Here is a 23,868-nt window from a genome sequence, read left to right on the forward strand (position 1 = left end):
CCTCTTCACTTTCTGCCATTAGAGTGGTTTCATCTGCACATCTAAGGTTGTTGGTATGTCTCCTGACAATCTTGATTCCAGCTTGTGATTCATCCAGCCTGGCTTTTTGCATGATGTATGCTGCATATAAGTTAAATAAGCAGGGTGACAATATACAGCCTTGACATAGTTCTTCCCCAATTTGGAACCAGTTTGTTATTCCATGTTCAGTTTTAACTGTTGCTTCTTGACCTGCATAGAGGTTTCTCAGGAGGCAGGTAAGGTGAACTGGTATTCCCATCTCTTGAAGAATTTTCCAGTTTGCTGTGAGCCACACAGTCAAAGGTTTAGTGTAGTCAATGAAGCAGAAGTAGATGTTTTTCTGTAATTCCTTTGCTTTTTCTATGAGCCAGTTTATACTGTTTTGATGACTGTAGCTTTGTAATAGAGCCTGAAGTCAGGTAGGTTGATTCCTCCAGTTCCATTCTTCTTTGGCAAGGTTGCTTTGGGCTATTCCAGGTTTTCTGTATTTCCATACAAACTGTGAAGCTATTTGTTCTAGTTCTGTGAAAAATACCATTGGTAGCTTGATAGGGATTGCATTGAATCTATAGATTGCTTTGTGCTGTGTACTCATTTTCACTATATTGATCATTCTGATCCATGAACATGGTATATTTCTCCATCTATCTGTGTGATCTTTGATTTCTTTCATCAGTGCTTTACAGTTTTCTATGTATTGGTCTTTTCTTGGATCATCCAAACAGCAAGAGAGTTCAGAAAAAACATCAATTTCTGCTTTATTGACTATGCCGAAGCCTTTTACTGTGTGGACCACAATAAACTGTGGAAAATTCTGGAAGAGACGGGAATACCAGACCACCTGACCTGCCTCTTGAGAAACTTGTATGCATTTCAGGAAGAAACAGTTAGAGGTGGACATGGAACAACAGCCTGGTTCCAAATAGGAAAAGGAGTATGTCAAGGCCGTATATTGTGCCCCGACTCATTTATCTTGTATGCAGTGTACAACATGAGAAACGCTGGGCTGGAAGAAGCACACGCTGGACTCAAGATTGCCGGGAGAAATATCAATAACCTCAGATATGCAGATGACACCACCCTTATGGGAGGAAGTGAAGAGGAACTAAAAAGGCTCTGCATGAAAGTGAAAGAGGAGAGTGAAAAAGTTGGCTTAAAACTCAACATTCAGAAAACGCAGATCATGGCATCTGGTCCCATCACTTCATGGGACATAGACGGGGAAACAGTGGAACCAGTGTCAGGCTTTCTTCTTTGGGCTCCAAAACCACTGCAGATGGTGACTGCTGCCATGAAAGGGAAAGACGCTTACTCCTTGGAAGAAAACTATGATCCACCTAGACAGTGTATTAAAAGGAAGAGACATTACTTTACCGACAAAGGTCCATATGTCAAAGCTAAGTTTTCCCAACAGTCATCAGGTATGCATGGGAGAGTTGGACCATAAAGAAAGCTGAGCACTGAAGAACTGATGGTTTTGAACTGTGGTGTTGGGGAAGACTCTCGAGAGTCCCTTGGATTGCAAGGAAATCAATGCAGTCAATGCTAGAGGAAATCAGTCCTGAATATTCATTGGAAGGACTAATGCTGAAGCTCCAATACTTTGGCCATCTGAGGCAAAGACTGGCTCATTGGAAAAGACCCTGATGCAGGGAAAGATTGAAGGCCAGAGGAGAAGGGGACGTCAAAGGATGAGATGGTTGGATGGCATCACCATCTTGATGGGCTTGAATTTTAAGCAAGCTCTGGGAGTTGGTGATGGAGAGTGAAGCCTGATGTGCTGCACACAATAGGGTCTCAGAGAGTCAGAATTGACTGAGCCATTGAACGGAACTGATTGCAATTGGGAAAGTATTTTGAGCACAGATCCTGACATGTCTGAAAGTAGAACAGAAAAAGAAGTTTGTTTAACATGGAAATATGAGTAGGGTCAGCAGGAACTCTGTGTGTGTGTGTGTGTGTGTGTGTGTGTGTGTGTGTGATGGGGCAGGTAGGAGGATGGATGAGCAGACAGCATGATGGGGCTGTTTTACAGCAATTGTTTCTCTCTGATAGTGAGCTGATTCTCAGAATGAGCTGTTAAGGGAGACAGAAAACTTTGAATCTTAGCGCTTGCTCAAGTTTGGGCGAAAGCTGAAGTTCAGAGGAGAGAAGCTTGGCTAAAGTTTAGCCAAGCCGAGTCATCGTGTATTTTATGGATAATTGTGAGCAGTTGGCCAGTCTCTGCCGTTGTTTAAGAGAGGCAAAGTCTGTCCTTAGACAATACCGTTGTTATTCAAATTGCAAGTCCATGTGCCTGACGCAGAAGGAGGACCATCAAAACTTAACCTTAAAGTTTGGAACAGAGAAAGTTGATTAAAGATTCATACAAGGAGATGGGTGGTTCATGCCCTAAGACCCCAAAGTTAGTAAAAGTTTTCAGTAAGTGCATGTACAATTAAATGTTAGGGAGAGTGGTGGTAAGTTGCTGCAGACTTCTTGGTGTCATACCCTTTGTGCTTAAGGTTAGGTCATGGTCAGGTAATGAGGTTCCTATAAACCTGTACTAGATGAATGTTATTCTCTGTCCTGACAAGAAAGGGCAGTCTCAAGGCACAGCTTTCACCCTGCAATGTCCCAGTGCTGGTTAAGGGGAAGCAGATCTCAGCCAGCAGCTCCTTCAGTGCCAGGTTCCCACACTCTGCCCAGCCGTCATCCCTGACGGAGACAGGCATCCAACATAATAGGTCCTCAGTTTCCGTCCTCAGGGCATCCATATGGGGAGACCAGTTCTCACAGTCTGAGACCCAGATAGAAAACCACTGCTAGTAGGCCGCAGCGACAGGGATGCGGGAGAGGTACACTGCTCCTCAAGGCTTTGGCCAAGGCTAGTGGAGGGCCTTAGTGAGGGCTATGGAGGGCTACAACATCTAGTCCCCAGTGTATTCCCTGGGCCCTCCAGCTCACCCACTGGCCCAAATCTGCGTGAGCTCCAGGGCCTCCAGAATGAGGCCTGAATCTGCCTCTTATCTCAGTCTCCTCCTGATGACCGCCACACCACCCTTGACTTAATCACTTTCCCTATGGCCCCCTCATTGATAGTAAGTAACCTGTGGGAAGGGCCCACTGTGGTGCTGACCAACAGCTAAGCAGGACAACTAATGGTCACTCATTGACAGTTGGCTGCTTGTGAATGGGGCCCTCTGAGGCACCAAGCAATGTTTGAACAGCACCTGTTGCCTAGGGACAGGATGGCTTGAAATGAAGCACACCAATGGCTTCCTGTTAAGGGCTGTGCTCGTCCTGCTCTGTTACACTGCAAAAAGTAGAAGAATCACTGTGAATTTAATGTTTGTCAAAGGAGTTTTCAGGGTGGGCTGGACTTCACATTCTTGTTGGCTTTGAACTATTTATACTATATGCTGAGCTTGTGATCAAGTGGCAGCTGTTGCAGAGGCATAGAGATGACAGCACTGGTGACAGCTAGGCCTGGGAATATAATGAAAAGTATGATATGCAAAAGTTAACTAATTATGTGAAATCAAATCTGAGGTCGGAAATGAGTCAATCAAAAAGATTCCAGCACACTGGACCCAAAGTGTCCTTATGTAACAGAGCACAGCCCTTCGCAGGTAGCCATTGCTGTGCCTTATTACTCTGCATCCTGTTCCTACGTAACAGGGCTTGCTGAGCCATTGGTCAGTGCCTCATTGGCCCCACCCACAAGCAACCAACTATCACTGAGCTACCTGCAGGTACTTGTCCTGCTTAGCTCTTGGTCAGGCTTGCAATGGGCCCTACCTACTGATAACTGACAAGGAGGGATGACTGGGGAAATGATTTAGTCAAGACTCAGTGGAAGAGTGGTGAACTGATTTTGACTTTGAGCACTTTCTTTAAAAAAAATAATAATAATAATAATAATCAGGAATGTATTTCTGATAGATGGAGCAAGTTGAGTTTCCTTGCTCAATATGAGAGTTGAAGTGTCCCAACAAAATTTAGTGGAGGAGACATGTAGCAGTGTCTTTGTTCTGATGTGTACTCTGAGGGAGACTGTGTATTAATCTTTGGGCAGCAGACTGAGCATTCACCAAGTCTGGGGGTCGTTAAAGCTCATGACAGGAGATCAAACACCCAACCTGTTCTTCATTACCCTTTGCCACCTTAAGTGCTTGCTCTTAAGTTCCTTAAGGCCCTCAGGAACCCCCAACAGGCAGAAGGTGGGCTAGAGATGAAGTGATTACTCTGAAAGGCTGAAGTGGGACAGAAAGGGTTTGGCAGATGTTTTCAGAGGGATGAAGGAGGCAGGAGTGTTGAAGTGGCACATATAAGTCAAAGGATAAAGGGAACGGAAAGGAAGTTTGAAGGTCATGAGGAGAAACACCATGGCCCTGAATCACCACTGCCCAGAATCAGACACACAGAGGTGTCATCAGTGGAGAAGTTATAAAATGGCCTCCCTCAGCATCCACTAGCCCATGTTGATGGGCACAGTGGTACATTGTGATGTCTAAGCCCCCCAAGATGCTATTGGCTGGGGTGGTGCCTAACTGACCAATCAGATTGAAGGGTGTGGCTCCTCATTGTCCTGAAAGGGTATAAATATGGAGACCAGAGGCAGAGATTCTAGGTTAGGCCACTTCTTGGCATCATCCTGACTAAGGGAATCGGGAACCCACGGAAGTCAAGAAGAGTTACAAGGCGGTTTGCCTCAAGGACGAATGGACAAAAGAAGACCCTTTGTCAACGGAGGTACCGAGGCAGTGTGAAAGTAAGATGATTCCAACTAAGCTCCCCATGTTCTCCATTGACTTGGCTGCCCCAAACCTCTACCCACCCTTGCCTGGCACAAAAGCCCTCATGAGCCCACATCCCTTTTTCATGAAATCTCCCTTCCAACTCCGCTTTTTTCTTTCCTAAAGTCTCATACCCTTGTCTTGTCTTTCCAGGCACGAAATATGACCATGAGGGTCAGAAGACCTGTTCAAGGAACCTTGAGAAAGAAAATCCGACCATATGCCACTCAGTCGAAGAAGGTGAAGACAACCAGAAAACCCAACTGTTATCTCCGTTCCTGTGCACGTAAGAAACTGAATCAAAGCCGTAAAAGGTACCAAAATATGAGGCGGGATCAAAGAAGGAGGCAGAATCCAAAGAGAAGATAAGCTCAGCCGCCCCAGAATAAGAGACCCTGGAGAAGTACAAGCTGGGCAGCCAGTAACTGACTCGAAAAGGTCAGACAGTGTAGAACTGTGCCTCCAGAGGTCTGCTTTCGTAGAAATGGCCAACCAAGGAAAGACTCTCACACTAACATAGTAAACTGATGGCTGCAATTACAATAAACATCAAATGGGGAAAAGATATTTGCGTGTGTGTGAATTTTCTGATGGAAGGGAGGGAAAGAAGAGAAGAGGTGGGCACTGGAGATGGGAGGGATATGGGGTCCCGAGAGGTTGGGGAACAGACCCTCGGGTCCCCAGTTAGCCAGAGAGTAGTGGTCTGGATTGGGTCAGGAGTCTGCACTGAAGATGGATAACCCTGATTAACATTTGATTTCAAAGACAAGGAGTAGTGGTATGGTGTTACAGCCTTTGTTTGGGATGTGGAATGACATTAGGGTCTAGATTGCCAGACCCAGAAAGGAAGAGGTTGTCACATAGGTGTGGTGAATGTGAAAGTCCCCCCGAGAAAGGTAGGCAGGAATCACCTCCTGGCCACCTACCTCATAAAAGGGATTGTTGCATCACTCACCTATGCTGTCGGCTAAAGGTGCTCAGAAGGCACGAAATGCTGATACACCTAAAACCCACAAATACCACTCCCAGGGAGTAAAATAATGTTTGGAGGGAACAAATCAAATAATGACTAGGACACCTTTTTGCTAAGAAAATTTTGGGAGCAATGTATTCCCAAAGGAAGAGCAGTGATGGTGGCCCAATCCCAGTGCACGTTACAAACAGGATCACCACTCACAGAGAATTTTTCTTTCCCCCCGGGGGGCACTATGCAGGTTGTGGAAGCATGGTTCCCTGAACAGCGATTGAACCCGTGCCCTTCTAGGGAAAGCACAGAGTCCTAACCACTGGACAATCATGGAAGTCTGTACAGTGAATTTTTACATAAGAACTAACATAAGACTGAGTAAAAGCTGGTCTTTTAATGATCACCATACCCTAGCATTTCAAAATAACTACACTCGTAAAACATTCTTCCCCAATAAAGTCTTTTGTTAGTCCAAATTCTACAAATTTATCATGGTTTAAAGAAAGAGTACGAGATATTTAATTTGGTGTTAACTTTCATTTTGAAATGTTTTAAAAGGTCCAAGGAATAGTCAAACAATTATGGAGGTACATAAGGCAGTCTCTGACCATAAGAATCCTGCGTGTCTTCAGAAAGCTTTTTAGAAACAACTAAAACACAGAGTTTCACCATAGGCATCAAACGAGTTGAGTTCAGATTTTAACTCAAGGATATGTTATCTTTTATCTGGACTGCAGCTCCCTAATTTAATCTTTCTGGCACTCTAACTCCTGGGAGACCCCAGTGATGATTCACAGTCAGTCACTGAATGTGATTTAAAATCAATAAAATTGAAAGACCCCCTGGGTGTGCTGTCCTTTCTTTCCGTTTTTTCTTTTTTTGAGTTCTTTTTTTCTAGATTTATTTATTTTGATTTGAGGCTAATTACGTTCCAATATTGTAATGGATTTTGCCATACATTGACATGAATCAGCCCTGGGTGTCCATGGGTTCCCCATCCTGAATCCCCCCTCCCACCTCCTTCCCCATCCCATGCCTCAGGGTCATCCCAGTGCACCAGCCCTGAGCACCTAGTCTCATGCATCAAACCTGGACTGGTGATCTGGTTCACCTAGAATAATATACATGTTTCAATGCTCTTCTCTCAAATCATCCTACCCTCGCCTTCTCCCACGGAGTCCAAAAGACTCTTCTATACATCTGTGTCTCTTTTGCTCTCTCGCATATAGGGTCATCATTGCCATCTTTCTATATTCCATATATATGTGTTTGTGTACTGTATTGGCGTATTTCTTTCTGACGTCCTTCACTCAGTATAATAGGCTCCCGTTTCATCCACTTCTTTCGAACTGATTCAAACGTATTCTTTGTAATGGATGAGTTACATTCCATTGTGTATATGTACACCAGCTTTCTTATCCTTTAGTCAGCTGATGGACTTCTAGGTTGCTTCCATGTCCTGGCTATTGTTAACAGTGCTGTGATGAACATTGGGGTACACGTGATTCTTTCAGTTCTGGTGTCCTCTGTGTGCATGCCCAGCAGTGGGATTCCTGGGTCATATGGCAGTTCTATTTTCAGTTTTTTAAGGAGTCTCCACACTATTCTCCGTAGTGGCTGTACTCGATTGCATTCCCACCAACAAAGTGAGAGGGTTCCCTTTTTTCCACACCCTCTCCAGCATTTATTGTTTGTAGACTTTTGGGTAACAGCCATTCTGACCTTTGTGAAAGGGTACCTCAAGGTCGTCTGCATTTGCATTTCTCTGATAATAAGTGATGTTGAGCATCTCTTCATGTGTTTGTTAGCCATCTGTATGACTTCTTTGGAGAAATGTCTGTTTAGTTCATCGGCCCGTTTTTTGAATTGGTCATTTCTTGGTCTGCAATTGAGCTGTGGGAGCAGCTTTTATATTTTTGAGATTATTTCTTCGTCAGCTGCTTTGTTTGCTCTTACTTCCTCCCATTCTGAAGGCTGTCTTTTCACCTTGCTTATACTTTCCTTTGTTGTGCAAAAGCTTTTGAATTTAATTTGGCCCTATTCATTTACTTGTGCTATTTTGCTATACAATTTGGTCCTGTTCATTTATTTCCATTACTCTGAGAGGTGGGTCATAGAGTATCCTGCTGTGATTTATGTCAGAGTGTGTTTTGCCTATGTTTGCCTCTAGGAGTTTTATAGTTTCTGGTCTTAAGTTTCGATCTTTTATCCATTTTGAATTTATTTTGTGTATGGTGTTAGACAGTGTTCTAGTTTCATTCTTTTACTAGTGGTTGACCATTTTTCCCAGCACCTCTTCTTAAAGAGGTTGTCTTTTCTCCATTGTCTATTCTTGCCTCCTTTGTCAAATATAAGGTGTCCATAGGCGCGCGGATTTATCTCTGGGCTTTCCATTTTGTTCCCTTGGTCTGTATTTCTGCCTCTGTGCCAGTATCATACTGTTTTTTTTTGTTTTTGTTTTTTTTTTTTTTTTTTTTTTTCAGTTGTCCTACTACCATTTATTAAAGGACCCATCCCTTCCCTATGGACTTAATATGTTTGTTGTTCAGTCACTTAAGTTGTGTCTGAGTCTTTGTGACCTCGTGGACTGCAATTCACCAGGCTTCCCTGTCCTTCACTATTTCCCTAATTTTGCTCAAACTCATGTCCATTGAGTCGGTAATGCCATCTGATCATCTCATCCTCTATTGTCCCCTTGTCCTCTTGCCTTCAATCTTTCCCAGTATGAGACTTTTTGCTAATGAGTCAGTTCTTCGCATGAGGTGGCCAAAGTATCGCAGCTTCAACTTCAGCATCATTCCTTCCAAAGAATATTCAGTGTCCATTTCCTTTAGATTTGACTGGTTTGATCTCCTTGCTGTCCAAGGGAGTCTCAAGAATCTTCTCCATCTCCACAACTTGAAAGCATCCATTCTTCAGTGCTCAGTATTCTTTATGGTCCAACTCTCAGATCCATACATAGCTACTGGAAAAACCATAGCTTTAACTATATGAATCTTTGTTGGCAAGTGATGTCTCTGCTTTTTAATTCATTGTCTAGGTTTGTCATAACTTTTCTTCCAAGGAGCAGCATCTTTTAATTTCATGGCTGCAGTCACTGTCTGCAGTGATTTTAGAGCCCAAGAAAAGAAAATCTGTCACTGTTTCCACTTTTTCTCCTCTATTTGCCATGAAGTGATGGGACCAGATGCCATGATCTTAGTTTTTTGAATGTTGAGTTTTAAGCCAGCCTTTTGACTCTCCCCTTTCACCTTCATCATGAGGCTCTTTAGTTCCTCTTCACTTTCTGCCATTAGAGTGGTTTCATCTGCACATCTAAGGTTGTTGGTATGTCTCCTGACAATCTTGATTCCAGCTTGTGATTCATCCAGCCTGGCTTTTTGCATGATGTATGCTGCATATAAGTTAAATAAGCAGGGTGACAATATACAGCCTTGACATAATTCTTCCCCAATTTGGAACCAGTTTGTTATTCCATGTTCAGTTTTAACTGTTGCTTCTTGACCTGCATAGAGGTTTCTCAGGAGGCAGGTAAGGTGAACTGGTATTCCCATCTCTTGAAGAATTTTCCAGTTTGCTGTGAGCCACACAGTCAAAGGTTTAGTGTAGTCAATGAAGCAGAAGTAGATGTTTTTCTGTAATTCCTTTGCTTTTTCTATGAGCCAGTTTATACTGTTTTGATGACTGTAGCTTTGTAATAGAGCCTGAAGTCAGGTAGGTTGATTACTCCAGTTCCATTCTTCTTTGGAAAGGTTGCTTTGGTCTATTCCAGGTTTTCTGTATTTCCATACAAACTGTGAAGCTATTTGTTCTAGTTCTGTGAAAACTACCATTGGTAGCTTGATAGGGATTGCATTGAATCTATAGATTGCTTTGTGCTGTGTACTCATTTTCACTATATTGATCATTCTGATCCATGAACATGGTATATTTCTCCATCTATCTGTGTGATCTTTGATTTCTTTCATCAGTGCTTTACAGTTTTCTATGTATTGGTCTTTTCTTGGATCATCCAAACAGCAAGAGAGTTCAGAAAAAACATCTATTTCTGATTTATTGACTATGCCGAAGCCTTTTACTGTGTGGACCACAATAAACTGTGGAAAATTCTGGAAGAGACGGGAATACCAGACCACCTGACCTGCCTCTTGAGAAACTTGTATGCATTTCAGGAAGAAACAGTTAGAGGTGGACATGGAACAACAGCCTGGTTCCAAATAGGAAAAGGAGTATGTCAAGGCCGTATATTGTGCCCCGACTCATTTATCTTCTATGCAGTGTACAACATGAGAAACGCTGGGCTGGAAGAAGCACACGCTGGACTCAAGATTGCCGGGAGAAATATCAATAACCTCAGATATGCAGATGACACCACCCTTATGGCAGAAAGTGAAGAGGAACTATAAAGGCTCTGCATGAAAGTGAAAGAGGAGAGTGAAAAAGTTGGCTTAAAACTCAACATTCAGAAAACGCAGATCATGGCATCTGGTCCCATCACTTCATGGGACATAGACGGGGAAACAGTGGAACCAGTGTCAGGCTTTCTTCTTTGGGCTCCAAAACCACTGCAGATGGTGACTGCTGCCATGAAAGGGAAAGACGCTTACTCCTTGGAAGAAAACTATGATCCACCTAGACAGTGTATTAAAAGGAAGAGACATTACTTTACCGACAAAGGTCCATATGTCAAAGCTAAATTTTCCCATCAGTCATCAGGTATGCATGGGAGAGTTGGACCATAAAGAAAGCTGAGCACTGAAGAACTGATGGTTTTGAACTGTGGTGTTGGGGAAGACTCTCGAGAGTCCCTTGGATTGCAAGGAAATCAATGCAGTCAATGCTAGAGGAAATCAGTCCTGAATATTCATTGGAAGGACTAATGCTGAAGCTCCAATACTTTGGCCATCTGAGGCAAAGACTGGCTCATTGGAAAAGACCCTGATGCAGGGAAAGATTGAAGGCCAGAGGAGAAGTGGACGTCAAAGGATGAGATGGTTGGATGGCATCACCATCTTGATGGGCTTGAATTTTAAGCAAGCTCTGGGAGTTGGTGGTGGACATTGAAGCCTGATGTGCTGCACACAATAGGGTCTCAGAGAGTCAGAATTGACTGAGCCATTGAACGGAACTGATTGCAATTGGGAAAGTATTTTGAGCACAGATCCTGACATATCTGAAGTAGAACAGAAAAAGAAGTTTGTTTAACATGGAAATATGAGTAGGGTCAGCAGGAACTCTGTGTGTGTGTGTGTGTGTGTGTGTGTGTGTGTGTGTGTGTGTGTGTGTGATGGGGCAGGTAGGAGGATGGATGAGCAGACAGCATGATGGGGCTGTTTTACAGCAATTGTTTCTCTCTGATAGTGAGCTGATTCTCAGAATGAGCTGTTAAGGGAGACAGAAAACTTTGAATCTTAGCGCTTGCTCAAGTTTGGGCGAAAGCTGAAGTTCAGAGGAGAGAAGCTTGGCTAAAGTTTAGCCAAGCCGAGTCATCGTGTATTTTATGGATAATTGTGAGCAGTTGGCCAGTCTCTGCCGTTGTTTAAGAGAGGCAAAGTCTGTCCTTAGACAATACCGTTGTTATTCAAATTGCAAGTCCATGTGCCTGACGCAGAAGGAGGCCCATCAAAACTTAACCTTAAAGTTTGGAACAGAGAAAGTTGATTAAAAATTCATACAAGGAGATGGGTGGTTCATGCCCTAAGACCCCAAAGTTAGTAAAAGTTTTCAGTAAGTGCATGTACAATTAAATGTTAGGGAGAGTGGTGGTAAGTTGCTGCAGACTTCTTGGTGTCATACCCTTTGTGCTTAAGGTTAGGTCATGGTCAGGTAATGAGGTTCCTATAAACCTGTACTAGATGAATGTTATTCTCTGTCCTGACAAGAAAGGGCAGTCTCAAGGCACAGCTTTCACCCTGCAATGTCCCAGTGCTGGTTAAGGGGAAGCAGATCTCAGCCAGCAGCTCCTTCAGTGCCAGGTTCCCACACTCTGCCCAGCCGTCATCCCTGACGGAGACAGGCATCCAACATAATAGGTCCTCAGTTTCCGTCCTCAGGGCATCCATATGGGGAGACCAGTTCTCACAGTCTGAGACCCAGATAGAAAACCACTGCTAGTAGGCCGCAGCGACAGGGATGCGGGAGAGGTACACTGCTCCTCAAGGCTTTGGCCAAGGCTAGTGGAGGGCCTTAGTGAGGGCTATGGAGGGCTACAACATCTAGTCCCCAGTGTATTCCCTGGGCCCTCCAGCTCACCCACTGGCCCAAATCTGCGTGAGCTCCAGGGCCTCCAGAATGAGGCCTGAATCTGCCTCTTATCTCAGTCTCCTCCTGATGACCGCCACACCACCCTTGACTTAATCACTTTCCCTATGGCCCCCTCATTGATAGTAAGTAACCTGTGGGAAGGGCCCACTGTGGTGCTGACCAACAGCTAAGCAGGACAACTAATGGTCACTCATTGACAGTTGGCTGCTTGTGAATGGGGCCCTCTGAGGCACCAAGCAATGTTTGAACAGCACCTGTTGCCTAGGGACAGGATGGCTTGAAATGAAGCACACCAATGGCTTCCTGTTAAGGGCTGTGCTCGTCCTGCTCTGTTACACTGCAAAAAGTAGAAGAATCACTGTGAATTTAATGCTTGTCAAAGGAGTTTTCAGGGTGGGCTGGACTTCACATTCTTGTTGGCTTTGAACTATTTATACTATATGCTGAGCATGTGATCAAGTGGCAGCTGTTGCAGAGGCATAGAGATGACAGCACTGGTGACAGCTAGGCCTGGGAATATAATGAAAAGTATGATATGCAAAAGTTAACTAATTATGTGAAATCAAATCTGAGGTCGGAAATGAGTCCATCAAAAAGATTCCAGTACACTGGACCCAAAGTGTCCTTATGTAACAGAGCACAGCCCTTCGCAGGTAGCCATTGCTGTGCCTTATTACTCTGCATCCTGTTCCTACGTAACAGGGCTTGCTGAGCCATTGGTCAGTGCCTCATTGGCCCCACCCACAAGCAACCAACTATCACTGAGCTACCTGCAGGTACTTGTCCTGCTTAGCTCTTGGTCAGGCTTGCAATGGGCCCTACCTACTGATAACTGACAAGGAGGGATGACTGGGGAAACGATTTAGTCAAGACTCAGTGGAAGAGTGGTGAACTGATTTTGACTTTGAGCACTTTCTTTAAAAAAAAAAAAAATAATAATAATAATCAGGAATGTATTTCTGATAGATGGAGCAAGTTGAGTTTCCTTGCTCAATATGAGAGTTGAAGTGTCCCTACAAAATTTAGTGGAGGAGACATGTAGCAGTGTCTTTGTTCTGATGTGTACTCTGAGGGAGACTGTGTATTAAACTTTGGGCAGCAGACTGAGCATTCACCAAGTCTGGGGGTCGTTAAAGCTCATGACAGGAGATCAAACACCCAACCTGTTCTTCGTTACCCTTTGCCACCTTAAGTGCTTGCTCTTAAGTTCCTTAAGGCCCTCAGGAACCCCCAACAGGCAGAAGGTGGGCTAGAGATGAAGTGATTACTCTGAAAGGCTGAAGTGGGACAGAAAGGGTTTGGCAGATGTTTTCAGAGGGATGAAGGAGGCAGGAGTGTTGAAGTGGCACATATAAGTCAAAGGATAAAGGGAACGGAAAGGAAGTTTTAAGGTCATGAGGAGAAACACCATGGCCCTGAATCACCACTGCCCAGAATCAGACACACAGAGGTGTCATCAGTGGAGAAGTTATAAAATGGCCTCCCTCAGCATCCACTAGCCCATGTTGATGGGCACAGTGGTACATTGTGATGTCTAAGCCCCCCAAGATGCTATTGGCTGGGGTGGTGCCTAACTGACCAATCAGATTGAAGGGTGTGGCTCCTCATTGTCCTGAAAGGGTATAAATATGGAGACCAGAGGCAGAGATTCTAGGTTAGGCCACTTCTTGGCATCATCCTGACTAAGGGAATCGGGAACCCACGGAAGTCAAGAAGAGTTACAAGGCGGTTTGCCTCAAGGACGAATGGACAAAAGAAGACCCTTTGTCAACGGAGGTACCGAGGCAGTGTGAAAGTAAGATGATTCCAACTAAGCTCCCCATGTTCTCCATTGACTTGGCTGCCCCAAACCTCTACCCACCCTTGCCTGGCACAAAAGCCCTCATGAGCCCACATCCCTTTTTCATGAAATCTCCCTTCCAACTCCGCTTTTTTCTTTCCTAAAGTCTCATACCCTTGTCTTGTCTTTCCAGGCACGAAATATGACCATGAGGGTCAGAAGACCTGTTCAAGGAACCTTGAGAAAGAAAATCCGACCATATGCCACTCAGTCGAAGAAGGTGAAGACAACCAGAAAACCCAACTGTTATCTCCGTTCCTGTGCACGTAAGAAACTGAATCAAAGCCGTAAAAGGTACCAAAATATGAGGCGGGATCAAAGAAGGAGGCAGAATCCAAAGAGAAGATAAGCTCAGCCGCCCCAGAATAAGAGACCCTGGAGAAGTACAAGCTGGGCAGCCAGTAACTGACTCGAAAAGGTCAGACAGTGTAGAACTGTGCCTCCAGAGGTCTGCTTTCGTAGAAATGGCCAACCAAGGAAAGACTCTCACACTAACATAGTAAACTGATGGCTGCAATTACAATAAACATCAAATGGGGAAAAGATATTTGCGTGTGTGTGAATTTTCTGATGGAAGGGAGGGAAAGAAGAGAAGAGGTGGGCACTGGAGATGGGAGGGATATGGGGTCCCGAGAGGTTGGGGAACAGACCCTCGGGTCCCCAGTTAGCCAGAGAGTAGTGGTCTGGATTGGGTCAGGAGTCTGCACTGAAGATGGATAACCCTGATTAACATTTGATTTCAAAGACAAGGAGTAGTGGTATGGTGTTACAGCCTTTGTTTGGGATGTGGAATGACATTAGGGTCTAGATTGCCAGACCCAGAAAGGAAGAGGTTGTCACATAGGTGTGGTGAGTGTGAAAGTCCCCCCGAGAAAGGTAGGCAGGAATCACCTCCTGGCCACCTACCTCATAAAAGGGATTGTTGCATCACTCACCTATGCTGTCGGCTAAAGGTGCTCAGAAGGCACGAAATGCTGATACACCTAAAACCCACAAATACCACTCCCAGGGAGTAAAATAATGTTTGGAGGGAACAAATCAAATAATGACTAGGACACCTTTTTGCTAAGAAAATTTTGGGAGCAATGTATTCCCAAAGGAAGAGCAGTGATGGTGGCCCAATCCCAGTGCACGTTACAAACAGGATCACCACTCACAGAGAATTTTTCTTTCCCCCCGGGGGGCACTATGCAGGTTGTGGAAGCATGGTTCCCTGAACAGCGATTGAACCCGTGCCCTTCTAGGGAAAGCACAGAGTCCTAACCACTGGACAATCATGGAAGTCTGTACAGTGAATTTTTACATAAGAACTAACATAAGACTGAGTAAAAGCTGGTCTTTTAATGATCACCATACCCTAGCATTTCAAAATAACTACACTCGTAAAACATTCTTCCCCAATAAAGTCTTTTGTTAGTCCAAATTCTACAAATTTATCATGGTTTAAAGAAAGAGTACGAGATATTTAATTTGGTGTTAACTTTCATTTTGAAATGTTTTAAAAGGTCCATGGAATAGTCAAACAATTATGGAGGTACATAAGGCAGTCTCTGACCATAAGAATCCTGCGTGTCTTCAGAAAGCTTTTTAGAAACAACTAAAACACAGAGTTTCACCATAGGCATCAAACGAGTTGAGTTCAGATTTTAACTCAAGGATATGTTATCTTTTATCTGGACTGCAGCTCCCTAATTTAATCTTTCTGGCACTCTAACTCCTGGGAGACCCCAGTGATGATTCACAGTCAGTCACTGAATGTGATTTAAAATCAATAAAATTGAAAGACCCCCTGGGTGTGCTGTCCTTTCTTTCCGTTTTTTCTTTTTTTGAGTTCTTTTTTTCTAGATTTATTTATTTTGATTTGAGGCTAATTACGTTCCAATATTGTAATGGATTTTGCCATACATTGACATGAATCAGCCCTGGGTGTCCATGGGTTCCCCATCCTGAATCCCCCCTCCCACCTCCTTCCCCATCCCATGCCTCAGGGTCATCCCAGTGCACCAGCCCTGAGCACCTAGTCTCATGCATCAAACCTGGACTGGTGATCTGGTTCACCTAGAATAATATACATGTTTCAATGCTCTTCTCTCAAATCATCCTACCCTCGCCTTCTCCCACGGAGTCCAAAAGACTCTTCTATACATCTGTGTCTCTTTTGCTCTCTCGCATATAGGGTCATCATTGCCATCTTTCTATATTCCATATATATGTGTTTGTGTACTGTATTGGCGTATTTCTTTCTGACGTCCTTCACTCAGTATAATAGGCTCCCGTTTCATCCACTTCTTTCGAACTGATTCAAACGTATTCTTTGTAATGGATGAGTTACATTCCATTGTGTATATGTACACCAGCTTTCTTATCCTTTAATCAGCTGATGGACTTCTAGGTTGCTTCCATGTCCTGGCTATTGTTAACAGTGCTGTGATGAACATTGGGGTACACGTGATTCTTTCAGTTCTGGTGTCCTCTGTGTGCATGCCCAGCAGTGGGATTCCTGGGTCATATGGCAGTTCTATTTTCAGTTTTTTAAGGAGTCTCCACACTATTCTCCGTAGTGGCTGTACTCGATTGCATTCCCACCAACAAAGTGAGAGGGTTCCCTTTTTTCCACACCCTCTCCAGCATTTATTGTTTGTAGACTTTTGGGTAACAGCCATTCTGACCTTTGTGAAAGGGTACCTCAAGGTCGTCTGCATTTGCATTTCTCTGATAATAAGTGATGTTGAGCATCTCTTCATGTGTTTGTTAGCCATCTGTATGACTTCTTTGGAGAAATGTCTGTTTAGTTCATCGGCCCGTTTTTTGAATTGGTCATTTCTTGGTCTGCAATTGAGCTGTGGGAGCAGCTTTTATATTTTTGAGATTATTTCTTCGTCAGCTGCTTTGTTTGCTCTTACTTCCTCCCATTCTGAAGGCTGTCTTTTCACCTTGCTTATACTTTCCTTTGTTGTGCAAAAGCTTTTGAATTTAATTTGGCCCTATTCATTTACTTGTGCTATTTTGCTATACAATTTGGTCCTGTTCATTTATTTCCATTACTCTGAGAGGTGGGTCATAGAGTATCCTGCTGTGATTTATGTCAGAGTGTGTTTTGCCTATGTTTGCCTCTAGGAGTTTTATAGTTTCTGGTCTTAAGTTTCGATCTTTTATCCATTTTGAATTTATTTTGTGTATGGTGTTAGACAGTGTTCTAGTTTCATTCTTTTACTAGTGGTTGACCATTTTTCCCAGCACCTCTTCTTAAAGAGGTTGTCTTTTCTCCATTGTCTATTCTTGCCTCCTTTGTCAAATATAAGGTGTCCATAGGCGCGCGGATTTATCTCTGGGCTTTCCATTTTGTTCCCTTGGTCTGTATTTCTGCCTCTGTGCCAGTATCATACTGCTTTTTTTTTGTTTGTTTGTTTTTTGTTTTTTTTTTTTTTTTTTTTTTTTTTTCAGTTGTCCTAGTACCATTTATTAAAGGACCCATCCCTTCCCTATGGACTTAATATGTTTGTTGTTCAGTCCCTTAAGTTGTGTCTGAGTCTTTGTGACCTCGTGGACTGCAATTCACCAGGCTTCCCTGTCCTTCACTATTTCCCTAATTTTGCTCAAACTCATGTCCATTGAGTCGGTAATGCCATCTGATCATCTCATCCTCTATTGTCCCCTTGTCCTCTTGCCTTCAATCTTTCCCAGCATGAGACTTTTTGCTAATGAGTCAGTTCTTCGCATCAGGTGGCCAAAGTATCGCAGCTTCAACTTCAGCATCATTCCTTGCAATGAATATTCAGTGTTCATTTCCTTTAGAATTGACTGGTTTGATCTCCTTGCTGTCCAAGGGAGTCTCAAGAATCTTCTCCATCTCCACAACTTGAAAGCATCCATTCTTCAGTGCTCAGTATTCTTTATGGTCCAACTCTCAGATCCATACATAGCTACTGGAAAAACCATAGCTTTAACTATATGAATCTTTGTTGGCAAGTGATGTCTCTGCTTTTTAATTCATTGTCTAGGTTTGTCATAACTTTTCTTCCAAGGAGCAGCATCTTTTAATTTCATGGCTGCAGTCACTGTCTGTAGTGATTTTAGAGCCCAAGAAAAGAAAATCTGTCACTGTTTCCACTTTTTCTCCTCTATTTGCCATGAAGTGATGGGACCAGATGCCATGATCTTAGTTTTTTGAATGTTGAGTTTTAAGCCAGCCTTTTGACTCTCCCCTTTCACCTTCATCATGAGGCTCTTTAGTTCCTCTTCACTTTCTGCCATTAGAGTGGTTTCATCTGCACATCTAAGGTTGTTGGTATGTCTCCTGACAATCTTGATTCCAGCTTGTGATTCCTCCAGCCTGGCTTTTTGCATGATGTATGCTGCATATAAGTTAAATAAGCAGGGTGACAATATACAGCCTTGACATAATTCTTCCCCAATTTGGAACCAGTTTGTTATTCCATGTTCAGTTTTAACTGTTGCTTCTTGACCGGCATAGAGGTTTCTCAGGAGGCAGGTAAGGTGAACTGGTATTCCCATCTCTTGAAGAATTTTCCAGTTTGCTGTGAGCCACACAGTCAAAGGTTTAGTGTAGTCAATGAAGCAGAAGTAGATGTTTTTCTGTAATTCCTTTGCTTTTTCTATGAGCCAGTTTATACTGTTTTGATGACTGTAGCTTTGTAATAGAGCCTGAAGTCAGGTAGGTTGATTCCTCCAGTTCCATTCTTCTTTGGAAAGGTTGCTTTGGTCTATTCCAGGTTTTCTGTATTTCCATACAAACTGTGAAGCTATTTGTTCTAGTTCTGTGAAAAATACCATTGGTAGCTTGATAGGGATTGCATTGAATCTATAGATTGCTTTGTGCTGTGTACTCATTTTCACTATATTGATCATTCTGATCCATGAACATGGTATATTTCTCCATCTATCTGTGTGATCTTTGATTTCTTTCATCAGTGCTTTACAGTTTTCTATGTATTGGTCTTTTCTTGGATCATCCAAACAGCAAGAGAGTTCAGAAAAAACATCTATTTCTGCTTTATTGACTATGCCGAAGCCTTTTACTGTGTGGACCACAATAAACTGTGGAAAATTCTGGAAGAGACGGGAATACCAGACCACCTGACCTGCCTCTTGAGAAACTTGTATGCATTTCAGGAAGAAACAGTTAGAGGTGGACATGGAACAACAGCCTGGTTCCAAATAGGAAAAGGAGTATGTCAAGGCCGTATATTGTGCCCCGACTCATTTATCTTCTATGCAGTGTACAACATGAGAAACGCTGGGCTGGAAGAAGCACACGCTGGACTCAAGATTGCCGGGAGAAATATCAATAACCTCAGATATGCAGATGACACCACCCTTATGGCAGAAAGTGAAGAGGAACTAAAAAGGCTCTGCATGAAAGTGAAAGAGGAGAGTGAAAAAGTTGGCTTAAAACTCAACATTCAGAAAACGCAGATCATGGCATCTGGTCCCATCACTTCATGGGACATAGACGGGGAACCAGTGGAACCAGTGTCAGGCTTTCTTCTTTGGGCTCCAAAACCACTGCAGATGGTGACTGCTGCCATGAAAGGGAAAGACGCTTACTCCTTGGAAGAAAACTATGATCCACCTAGACAGTGTATTAAAAGGAAGAGACATTACTTTACCGACAAAGGTCCATATGTCAAAGCTAAATTTTCCCATCAGTCATCAGGTATGCATGGGAGAGTTGGACCATAAAGAAAGCTGAGCACTGAAGAACTGATGGTTTTGAACTGTGGTGTTGGGGAAGACTCTCGAGAGTCCCTTGGATTGCAAGGAAATCAATGCAGTCAATGCTAGAGGAAATCAGTCCTGAATATTCATTGGAAGGACTAATGCTGAAGCTCCAATACTTTGGCCATCTGAGGCAAAGACTGGCTCATTGGAAAAGACCCTGATGCAGGGAAAGATTGAAGGCCAGAGGAGAAGGGGACGTCAAAGGATGAGATGGTTGGATGGCATCACCGTCTTGATGGGCTTGAATTTTAAGCAAGCTCTGGGAGTTGGTGATGGACAGTGAAGCCTGATGTGCTGCAGACAATAGGGTCTCAGAGAGTCAGAATTGACTGAGCCATTGAACGGAACTGATTGCAATTGGGAAAGTATTTTGAGCACAGATCCTGACATGTCTGAAAGTAGAACAGAAAAAGAAGTTTGTTTAACATGGAAGTATGAGTAGGGTCAGCAGGAACTCTGTGTGTGTGTGTGTGTGTGTGTGTGTGTGTGTGTGTGTGTGTGTGTGTGATGGGGCAGGTAGGAGGATGGATGAGCAGACAGCATGATGGGGCTGTTTTACAGCAATTGTTTTTCTCTGATAGTGAGCTGATTCTCAGAATGAGCTATTAAGGGAGACAGAAAAGTTTGAATCTTAGCGCTTGCTCAAGTTTGGGCGAAAGCTGAAGTTCAGAGGAGAGAAGCTTGGCTAAAGTTTAGCCAAGCCGAGTCAGCGTGTATTTTATGGATAATTGTGAGCAGTTGGCCAGTCTCTGCCGTTGTTTAAGAGAGGCAAAGTCTGTCCTTAGACAATACCGTTGTTATTCAAATTGCAAGTCCATGTGCCTGACGCAGAAGGAGGCCCATCAAAACTTAACCTTAAATTTTGGAACAGAGAAAGGTTAATTAAAGATTCATACAAGGAGATGGGTGGTTCATGCCCTAAGACCCCAAAGTTAGTAAAAGTTTTCAGTAAGTGCATGTAAAATTAAATGTTAGGGAGAGTGGTGGTAAGTTGATGCAGACTTCTATTTGTCATACTCTTTGTGCTTAAGGTTAGTTCATGGTCAGGTAATGAGGTTCCTATAAATCTCTACTAGATGAATGTTATTCTCTGTCCTGACAAGTAAGGGCAGTCTCAAGGCACAGCTTTAACCCTGCAATGTCCCAGTTCTGCTTAAGGGCAAGCAGATCTCAGCCAACAGCTCCTTCAGTGCCAGGTTCCCACACTCTTTACAGCCGTCATCCCTGACGGAGACAGGCATCCAATATAATAAGTCCTCAGTGTCCATCCTCAGGGCATCCATATGGGGAGACCAGTTCTAGCAGCCTGAGACCCAGAAAGAAAACCACTGCTAGTCGGTCGCAGCGACAGGGATGCGGGAGAGGTACACTGCTCCTTAAGGCTTTGGCCAAGGCTAGTGGAGGGCTTTAGTGAGGGCTATGGACTGCTACAATATCTAGCTCCCAGTGTATTCCCTGGGCCCTCCAGCTCACCCACTGGCCCAAGTCTGAGTGAGCTCCAGGGCCCCCAGAAGAAGTCCTGAATCTGCGTCTTATCTCAGTCTCCTCTTGATGACCGCCATACTACCCTTGACTTAATCATTTTCCAATGGCCCCCTCATTGAGAGTAAGTAACCTGTGGGCTGGGACCACTGTGGTGTTGACCAACAGCTAAGCAGGACAACTAATGGTCACTCATTGACAGTTGGCTGCTTGTGAATGGGGCCCTCTGAGGCACTAAGCAATGTTTGAACAGCACCTGTTGCCTAGGGACAGGATGGCTTGAAATGAAGCACACCAATGGCTTCCTGTTAAGGGCTGTGCACATCCTGCTCTGTTACACTGCAAAGAGTATAAGAATCACTGTAAATTTAAGGTTTGTCAAAGGAGTTTTCAGGGTGGGCTGGACTTCACATTCTTGTTGGCTTTGAACTATTTATACTATATGCTGAGCATGTGATCAAGTGGCAGCTGTTGGAGAGGCATAGAGATGACAGCACTGGTGACAGCTATGCCTGGGAATATAATGAAAAGTATGATATGCAAAAGTTAACTAATTATGTGAAATCAAATCTGAGGTCGGAAATGAGTCAATCAAAAAGATTCCAGCACACTGGACCAAAAGTGTCCTTATGTAACAGAGCACAGCCCTTCGCAGGTAGCCATTGCTGTGCCTTATTACTCTGCATCCTGTTACTAGGCAACAGGGCTTGCTCTTCCATTGGTCAGTGCCTCATTGGCCCCACCCACAAGCAACCAACTATCACTGAGCTACCTGCAGGTACTTGTCCTGCTCAGCTCTTGGTCAGGCCTGCAATTTGCCCTACCTACTGACAACTGACAAGGAGGGATGACTGGGGAAATGATTTAGTCAAGACTCAGTGGTAGAGTGGTGAACTGATTTTGACTTTGAGCACTTTCCTTAAAAAATTAATAATAATAATAATAATAATAATAATCAGGAATGTATTTCTGATAGATGGGGCAAGTTGAGTTTCCTGGCTCAATATGAGAGTTGAAGTGTCCCAACAAAATTTAGTGGAGGAGACATGTAGAAGTGTCTTTGTTCTGATGTGTACTCTGAGGGAGACTGTGTATTAAACTTTGGGCAACACACTGAGCATTCACCAAGTCTGGGGGTCGTTAAAGCTCATGACAGGAGATCAAACACGCAACCTGTTCTTAATTCCCTTTTTCCACCTTAAGTGTTTGCTCTTAAGTTCCTTAAGCCCCTCAGGAACTTCCAACAGGCAGAAGGAGGACAGGAGATGAAGTGATTACTCTGAAAGGCTGATGTAGGACAGAAAGGGTTTGGCAGATGTTTACAGAGGGATGAAGGAGGCAGGAGTGTTGAAGTGCCACAAATAAGTCAAAGGATAAAGGGAACTGAAAGGGAGTTTGAAGGTCATGAGGAGAAACACCATGGCCCTGAATCACCACTGCCCAGAATCAGACACCCAGAGGTGTCAGCAGTGGAGAAGTTATAAAATGGCCTCTCTCAGCATCCACTAGCCCATGTTGATGGCACAGTGGTACATTGTGATGTCTAAGCCCCCCAAGATGCTGTTGGCTGGGGTGGTGCCTAACTGACCAATCAGATTGAAGGGTGTGGCTCCTCATTGTCCTGAATGGGTATAAATAGGGAGACCAGAGGCAGAGATTCTAGGTTAGGCCACTTCTTGGCATCATCCTGACTAAGGGAATCAGGAACCCACGGCAGTCAAGAAGAGTTACAAGGCGGTTTGCCTCAAGGATGAATGGACAAAAGAAGACCCTTTGTCAACGGAGGTACCGAGGCAGTGTGAAAGTAAGATGATTCCAACTAAGCTCCCCATGTTCTCCATTGACTTTGCTGCCCCAAACCTCTACCCACCCTTGCCTGGCACAAAAGCCCTCATTAGCCCACATCCCTTTTTTCAAGAAATCTCCCTTCCAACTCCGCTTTTTTCTTTCCTAAAGTCTCATACCCTTGTCTTGTCTTTCCAGGCACGAAATATGACCATGAGGGTCAGAAGACCTCTTCAAGGAACCTTGAGAAGGAAAATCCGACCGTATGCCACTCAGTCGAAGAAGGTGAAGACAACCAGAAAACCAAACTGTTTTCCCTGTTCCTGTGCACGTAAGAAACTGAATCAAAGCCGTAAAAGTTGCCAAAATATGAGGCGGGATCAAAGAAGGAGGCAGAATCCAAAGAGAAGATAAGCTCAGCCGCCCCAGAATAAGAGACCCTGGAGAAGTACAAGCTGGGCAGCCAGTAACTGACTCGAAAAGGTCAGACAGTGTAGAACTGTGCCTCCAGAGGTCTGCTTTCGTAGAAATGGCCAACCAAGGAAAGACACTCACACTAACATAGTAAACTGATGGCTGCAATTACAATAAACATCAAATGGGGAAAAGATATTTGCGTGTGTGTGAATTTTCTGATGGAAGGGAGGGAAAGAAGAGAAGAGGTGGGCACTGGAGATGGGAGGGATATGGATGGGGTCCCGAGAGGTTGGGGAACAGACCCTCTGGTCCCCAGTTAGTCAGAGAGTAGTGTTCTGGATTGGGTCAGGAGTCTGCACTGAAGATGGATAACACTGATTAACATTTGATTTCAAGGGCAAGGAGTACTGGTATGGTGTTACAGCCTTTTTTTGGGGTGTGGAATGACATTAGGGTCTAGATTGCCAGACCCAGAAAGGAAGAGGTTGTCACATAGGGGTGGTGAATGTGAAAGTTCCCCCGAGTAAGGTAGGCAGAAATCACCTCCTGGCCACCTACCTCATAAAAGGGAT

This window comes from Bubalus kerabau, chromosome X (genome assembly GCF_029407905.1).
Source record: "Bubalus kerabau isolate K-KA32 ecotype Philippines breed swamp buffalo chromosome X, PCC_UOA_SB_1v2, whole genome shotgun sequence".
Taxonomy (NCBI): domain Eukaryota; kingdom Metazoa; phylum Chordata; class Mammalia; order Artiodactyla; family Bovidae; genus Bubalus; species Bubalus kerabau.